The sequence below is a fragment of the Procambarus clarkii genome, unplaced genomic scaffold, assembly GCF_040958095.1.
Source record: "Procambarus clarkii isolate CNS0578487 unplaced genomic scaffold, FALCON_Pclarkii_2.0 HiC_scaffold_116, whole genome shotgun sequence".
NCBI classification, from domain to species: Eukaryota; Metazoa; Arthropoda; class Malacostraca; order Decapoda; family Cambaridae; genus Procambarus; species Procambarus clarkii.
Genome location: NW_027189149.1, coordinates 2,490,351 through 2,497,198, shown reverse-complemented (window position 1 = coordinate 2,497,198; position 6,848 = coordinate 2,490,351).

Genomic DNA, 6,848 nt, shown 5'->3' with positions numbered 1-6,848 from the left:
ATTACATATATTTTGTTGTATTACTCAATCTTAAATAAATATAATATTTTAATTCTCTTTTTGTACCCTATTTATTTGTAATTTACACGTACATATATAGGATGTCCATTTCTTTCTCAGATATGTCTTCTTTCTTTCTCTCCCTTTCTATTTCAGATATAATTTAAAAAATTATTATACCCTGATTTACCCTAAATGTTTTAATGTAGGTAATTAAAAGATTATAAAAAGGTTTTTTTAAATGTTATTTATTTACGTTCTAAGGTCGTATAAAAAAATTCTCAAAAAACATTTTTAAAACGTAATTATAAACGTGCTGAAAACAATGAAATGTCGTTTTTAGAACGTTTTAAAAACGTGAAAATGTTTGCTGGGTATGAACCATTAACACAAAGAGGAGCTGAAGAATAAGTAACAAAAATGGTTGAAATATATGAAATAATACCTAATTCTGAAATAGATAATTTTACTTCTATGTTTCTTACACCAGAATTAAAGGATAGATTTATGAACAAATATTCTTCAATGATCAATTTTGATATGTGTATTAGAGATATGGTATGGGAGTTATGTGCTACCCCACTTATTCCAACTTATGTCCAAAAAGAAATTGAAGATTTGTTGTTAACAAAAGCCATTAAAGAAAAATATATAAATAATACTGATTTAAAATTTATTCCTCGTATAAAAGACCAAACAATTGAAACGGATAAAAAAGTTTATATTAAGGTTGAGGAATTTACCCATTTTTTATGGAATAAAATCAAAATTCAAATACATTTTGAAATGATAAGTTACCAACGACATCTATGCCAAGAAATTTATCAAAAGATGAGTAACGAACTAGATTATTTTTTCTTACACCCCAATATTATTGGTGCATATGAATTAAATAAATTATCACTTGTAGCATCTTTAGCTTACACACTACAGAATCTACATAAAATGTCTTGGCATGCATCCAGTTTTCAATTTATAAACGACCACAAAAAGTATGAGTATTATCCTCAAATTGTAAATGGTATTAAACAAGAAATGCCTAATTCTTGGCTTTATATGAGTTTACTAAATGAGATGGTATATAAATGTAACCATAAATATAATGGTCAAATAAATGTTGTTTCCCTTAGAAATTTAGCCAAGTTCTCTAAAAAAACACTTGCTAATTATACAGAAGAAGAAAAAATAATTATTTTGAAAATAGTTAAAGATATTAAAAAACAAACAATGTCAGAGTGTTCATGGTTTTGTTTAGGGTTACTTGATTCATTATGTATGTAGTTAGTTATATGTTCTATTTTTAGTCAATATTTTTAGTCAATTTTGTAATTGTTATAAATATAACATAATAAAATATATAGCTGTTTTATTTGTTATTTTGTTACCTAAAGATCAGCAATATAAAAAAAAATATTAAAAAAATAGAGAATGTTTATATGTCAAAAAGAAGTTAATTCCTTAAAAGAATGTGCTTTCAGTTATATGCCTTTTTCCTATGAAAGTTGGTCGTGGAGTATTAATAATTCCTCAGAGAATAATTCAAAATTTGATGAATATTATTACCTTCCACTACATGACAATAAAGGATTTTATCAAATTGTTACCATGTTTCTCAAATATTGTAGCCAAATATATAATTCACTCTCTAATGATAAAAACCATAATCATAATGAATATATAGCAGGAAGATGCCGACTACGCCAATTACCAGGACTCTTGCTCTTAGGTTATGATATTTTGAAAAAAAAGAAAGGGTTAGTATCTTTCTCATTTTTCACCAGTGATTTGCCATGCACTTGGGTTATTCCATTCTCGATTTCTAATTTTTCTGAAATTGTTACCAATCCAGGTTGGATTGCAACTACAATGCTAAAACCTAAAATACCTCCTGTTTTTAATTTACCCCACCCTATTAGTATCTTCAGTCTTGCTGACAGTGGTTTAGTAGTAGCTTATCATTGGTCATCTATTCTCTTTTTGCTCTTAGAACCCATATTGGTGATACCTTCTTCTCAGCTTCAATCTAAAAATCTAAAGGGTAAGTGGGATCCACATCAATTAGTAAATAAAAGTAAAAAATATCTTAATGATAAAGAAGCAAGTTTAAAACTTCTCGGTTCTCATTATATCATTCAATATTTTCCCAAGTCTCATCTTAATGAAAATACATTTTCTATTGCAGTCTTTAACTCAAAGCATTTACCGATCAACCAAGAACTACAACACGTTTCATTTCAACCCTCAGATTTTATGAAATCCCTCATTTGGGGTATTTCTCTTCTACAACTGAGTCAAGAAAGTCTGAAATAAATAATGGCAACAAGTTCTTATTCCTCTCTACCACATCCTCCTCCTCCTCCTCCTTATTCAATCATAAAACTGCAAAGTAGTGATGGTGATATTTTTGAAGTAGAATATGATATTATCAGACAGAGTGGTGTTATAAAAACCATTTTAAATGATTTGAGTGATAATACCAATGATGAAGCTATTCCTCTTCCAAATGTAAACACTATTATTTAAAAAAAAATAATTGAATGGTGTGGTTACCATCACAATAATAATGATAGTTCTATAATGTCATTTTCAAAATGGGATTTTGATTTTTTTGAACAAGATACATTGTTGCCAATAATTTTGGCAGCTGATTACTTAAATATTAAAGATCTAACTGATAAAGGAATCAAAATGTTTGCCAATATTATTAAAAAATTGACAGCAGAAGAAATCAGAGAAATATTTCATATAACTAACGATTTGACACCTGAAGAAGAAGAAGAAATTATTAAAGAAACTAACTGGTGTAAATTTATATAATTATAAGACCAGAAAGGATGTAAAGAATAATTACTGTGGAGTTCGTAAACCGTAGACTTTTTATTAATGGTTAATGAAGGCAGAGGACATGACCTCTTGGGTGTTAGTAATAATTAGATGCTAGAAATTAGGTTTTGAAGATTTAGAAATCATGATTTTCTACATGAAATCATGATTTTCTACATGATTTTTTGTATGAACCAAAATGGGGGACTGGAGCTAGAGTCTGTGAACTCTGTTTCTTTTTTTTATATCCATTTAAAGGAGAAAATACAATATTTGATAATAGCTGTTGATATGTATTAATTAGATCCATATTAAATGATTATAGTAAGTAACAAACAGTACACTGATGAGGAAACATTATATAATGTTATTATATAGTCTGTTGATATGCATACTCCTTTTTTTTTCTTATAATTATTCTCTAAATATTCATTATATTTTTGAATACACCAATCATATGACATCAAATATACATAATATATTATCAGTAACAAAAAAAAAGAAGTTAATGAATAAAGTAAGATAATAATAAAATATTCATCATTATTATCATTTATTACATTTTCACTAACTTCTACTGAGAATGTACTCTGTTCCGTTAACACTAAAGTGTTATTTTCGTAATTTACCATTTTTAATTACTTATTTGGAAAGACTAAGGAGACTCAGGGGTAGGCAGGAACTTGTGTTAATCTCCTTTCCCATACTACTCCTTTATATAGCTATCAAACAAATATATATCATTATTATTTTTTATTTATAGACAGGTACACTATTTTTCGGGTAATCATTATTTGTTTATGTTGTAATTTATGGAAAACAATTTGACACTCTTTTTTTTTTGGGGGGGGGGGTAAAGTATTATATATATATATAGAGAGAGAAGCTATATCCTAACTTATTGTATATGATTTTGGTGGAGGGTGACGACCACTATCATTGTCCATGATTAGAGGTAATCACACACAGGAGCCTAATGTAGAAAGATGTAACCAGAATGAAGCTAATATTGCCGAAGTTTCACTGAAAGGAGAGAGCGTGGAGAATAAGGCGGAGAGTTTAGCCAAGTATATTGTGTTTTCACTGATGGAGAAGACAAAGGCGACAACTAATGATAAAGTTGAAGAAACACTCCTCAGATGTATCAAGACGATGGTGCACAGTCACGAAAAACAATTTAAGGGAATATTTAAAAAATTGGACATTACTCATGACACTGGATATGTGACATTTGTTGAAGTTTTCAATGAACTATTTGAAGGTGAAAAGATGGCTATTACTTGGGGCAGGATAATTGCACTATATGCTTTTGGTGGACAGATGGCTTTGTATTGCAAAGACAAAAATATGGAGGACTTGAGCGAAAAAATAGTAACATTTATGAGCAAATATGCCAGTTTAATATTGGCACCATTTGTTACGACGGCTGGTGGATGGATAAAAATATGTGAAGAATTTCCAGCAGAAGAAGGTGATACGTTGCTGGTTTAGATATCATTGTCCCTGCAGGTGTATAAAGCCTCTCTCTCTCTCTCTCTCTCTCTCTCTCTCTCTCTCTCTCTCTCTCTCTCTTCTCTCTCTCTCTCTCTCTCTCTCTCTCTCTCTCTCTCTCTCTCTCTCTCTCTCTCTCTCTCTCTCTCTCTCTCTCTCTCTCTCTCTCTCTCTCTCTCTTTCTCTCTTTCTCTCTATCTCTCTCTCTCTCTCTCTCTCTCATTCTCTCTTTTTCCTCATCCACAATAACTTGAACTTCCCCAAAGTCAGATAGAAGAAAATTATAAAATTGAAAATTATTGGCTACATGGCCATGTATGATATATAAGACAACCCTCAACCTTATATTCCTTATATTAGTTCTCCACTGTGAAGGGAAGAGACCTCGCTTGGAGTTCGTATATATATACTATATATTGTAAAAGTGTAAAAAGTATTATTAAAACATATAGTTTTTCATTTCAACAGATATCATTAATCTTTATGGACACTCAGAGTTTCAGTGCTGGAATAGAAACTTTTCTACAAATGGGGGAACAGGAACCTCTAGTCATGGATGAGGTAAAAAAAAAAAAAAAAAAAAAAAAAAAAAAAAAAAAAAACTATATCATCATCTGAGACTACTCATTACAAATTTTCATAAGATTGTGATTTGTCATAAGATTGTGATTTTTTATTTTTTTTGTCATCTTATAAGGTAAATGTGGTACGATTTGATATGAGATTACAATTCGAGGGGGACAGCAAGGACCAACACTCCCGAGGCACAGAGCGCCGGTGCAGGTGCAGTAGGCGCAGCAAAGACCAGCACTCCCGAGGCACAGAACATCGGCGTAGCAAAGACCAACACTCTCGAGGCACAGAGCGACAGCGCAGCAAAGACCAACACTCCCGAGGCACAAAGCGACAACACTCCCGAGGCACAGAGCGACAGCGCAGCAAAGACCAACACTCCCGAGGCACAGAGCGACAACACTCCCGAGGCACAGAGCGACAGCGCAGCAGGCGCAGCAAAGACCAACACTCCCGAGGCACAGAGCGACAACACTCCCGAAGCACAGAGCGACAGCGCAGCAGGCGCAGCAAAGACCAACACTCCCGAGGCACAGAGCGACAGCGCAGCAGGCGCAGTAAAGACCAACACTCCCGAGGCATAGAGCGACAGCGCAGCAGACGCAGCAAAGACCAGCACTCCCGAGGCGGAGAATGGAGGCGCAGTAAACACCAGCACTCCCGAGGCGGAGAATGGAGGCGCAGTAAAGACCAGCACTCCCGAGGCAAAGACCAGCACTCCCGAGGCGGAGAATGGAGGCGCAGTAAAGACCAGCACTCCCGAGGCAAAGACCAGCACTCCCGAGGCAAAGACCAGCACTCTCGAGGTGGAGAATGGAGGCTCAGTAAAGACTGTCACCTCCTTGAGTTATCACAGAGTAGCGGCGCTCCAAAGACCAACTTCAATCATACTGCTCTTACACCACCACCTGTGCTGACCTGATGCTAGGAGAAAGAGGAAGGGTTGAATTGTACTTACCTCAGTAAACGCATGAGGTTTCAGCAGGTGAACACCTTTCTGTTGTAGTTCTGAAATAATTTTAAAAATAATATAATCACATGATATGACTCCTTTTGAATTTTAATTTATTCCTAGATATTATTTTCACTCTTAAGGTTTTCTTTATAGTTAAAAATGAATAATAATAATAATAATAATAATAATAATAATAATAATAATAATAATAATAATAACCTCTTTAAAAAAAAGAGAAAGAGGAAAAAGAAAAAATTGAAAATTTTGTCTCAATGGCATATTTCCCATCAAAAGGAGGAATTTACAGTCCCAGTGAAAATGAAGAATCTAATAATAAAATTAGAAAAAACAAAACAGCTACAACAACAGCAACAGAATCTAAACCAACACCAACACCAACACCAAGAACAACTAGTGAAAGAAAAAGTGAACAAAATCGAAGAAAATCTCAACAACAACAACAACAACAACAACGTCGATACCGCATACCATTTGTCAAAACAGCAGGTGGACTCTTACCCTCTAGTGACGCATATCGTGTAAACCGAGATGGTCACATTAAAAACGAGAAAAATCACTTTAATAGGGATGTTTATATTGATGATTATGATTTAGAGGAAAGAACGCGAATAGCTAGAGTTGAAAGACGTTTACAGTATATTGAGGAGTGTTTAGGTAAGAGTAACATCATTAAAGCTGAACCAATAACAGCTTTAATTTATACACATGAAAGTGCTCAATTTATTATAAATAAAGTTTATCATAACTGGATTAGATTTATGGGACATGTGGCTCAGCAACTTATGTCTAGAACAATTGAAAATTTGTTTGGAGCTGCTGATCAATATTTGTTTGAGGGTTGGTTTGAAATTCAAAAAAATTTAAGATCACCCCCACTAAATTATCATTTTATCGACTATAAGAAAAATGTATTAGAAGTAAATAAGGAAATTTTGAATTTGGCGTTAGAAGGTGATAGAGATCAAAATGGTAAACTCCTCTATCC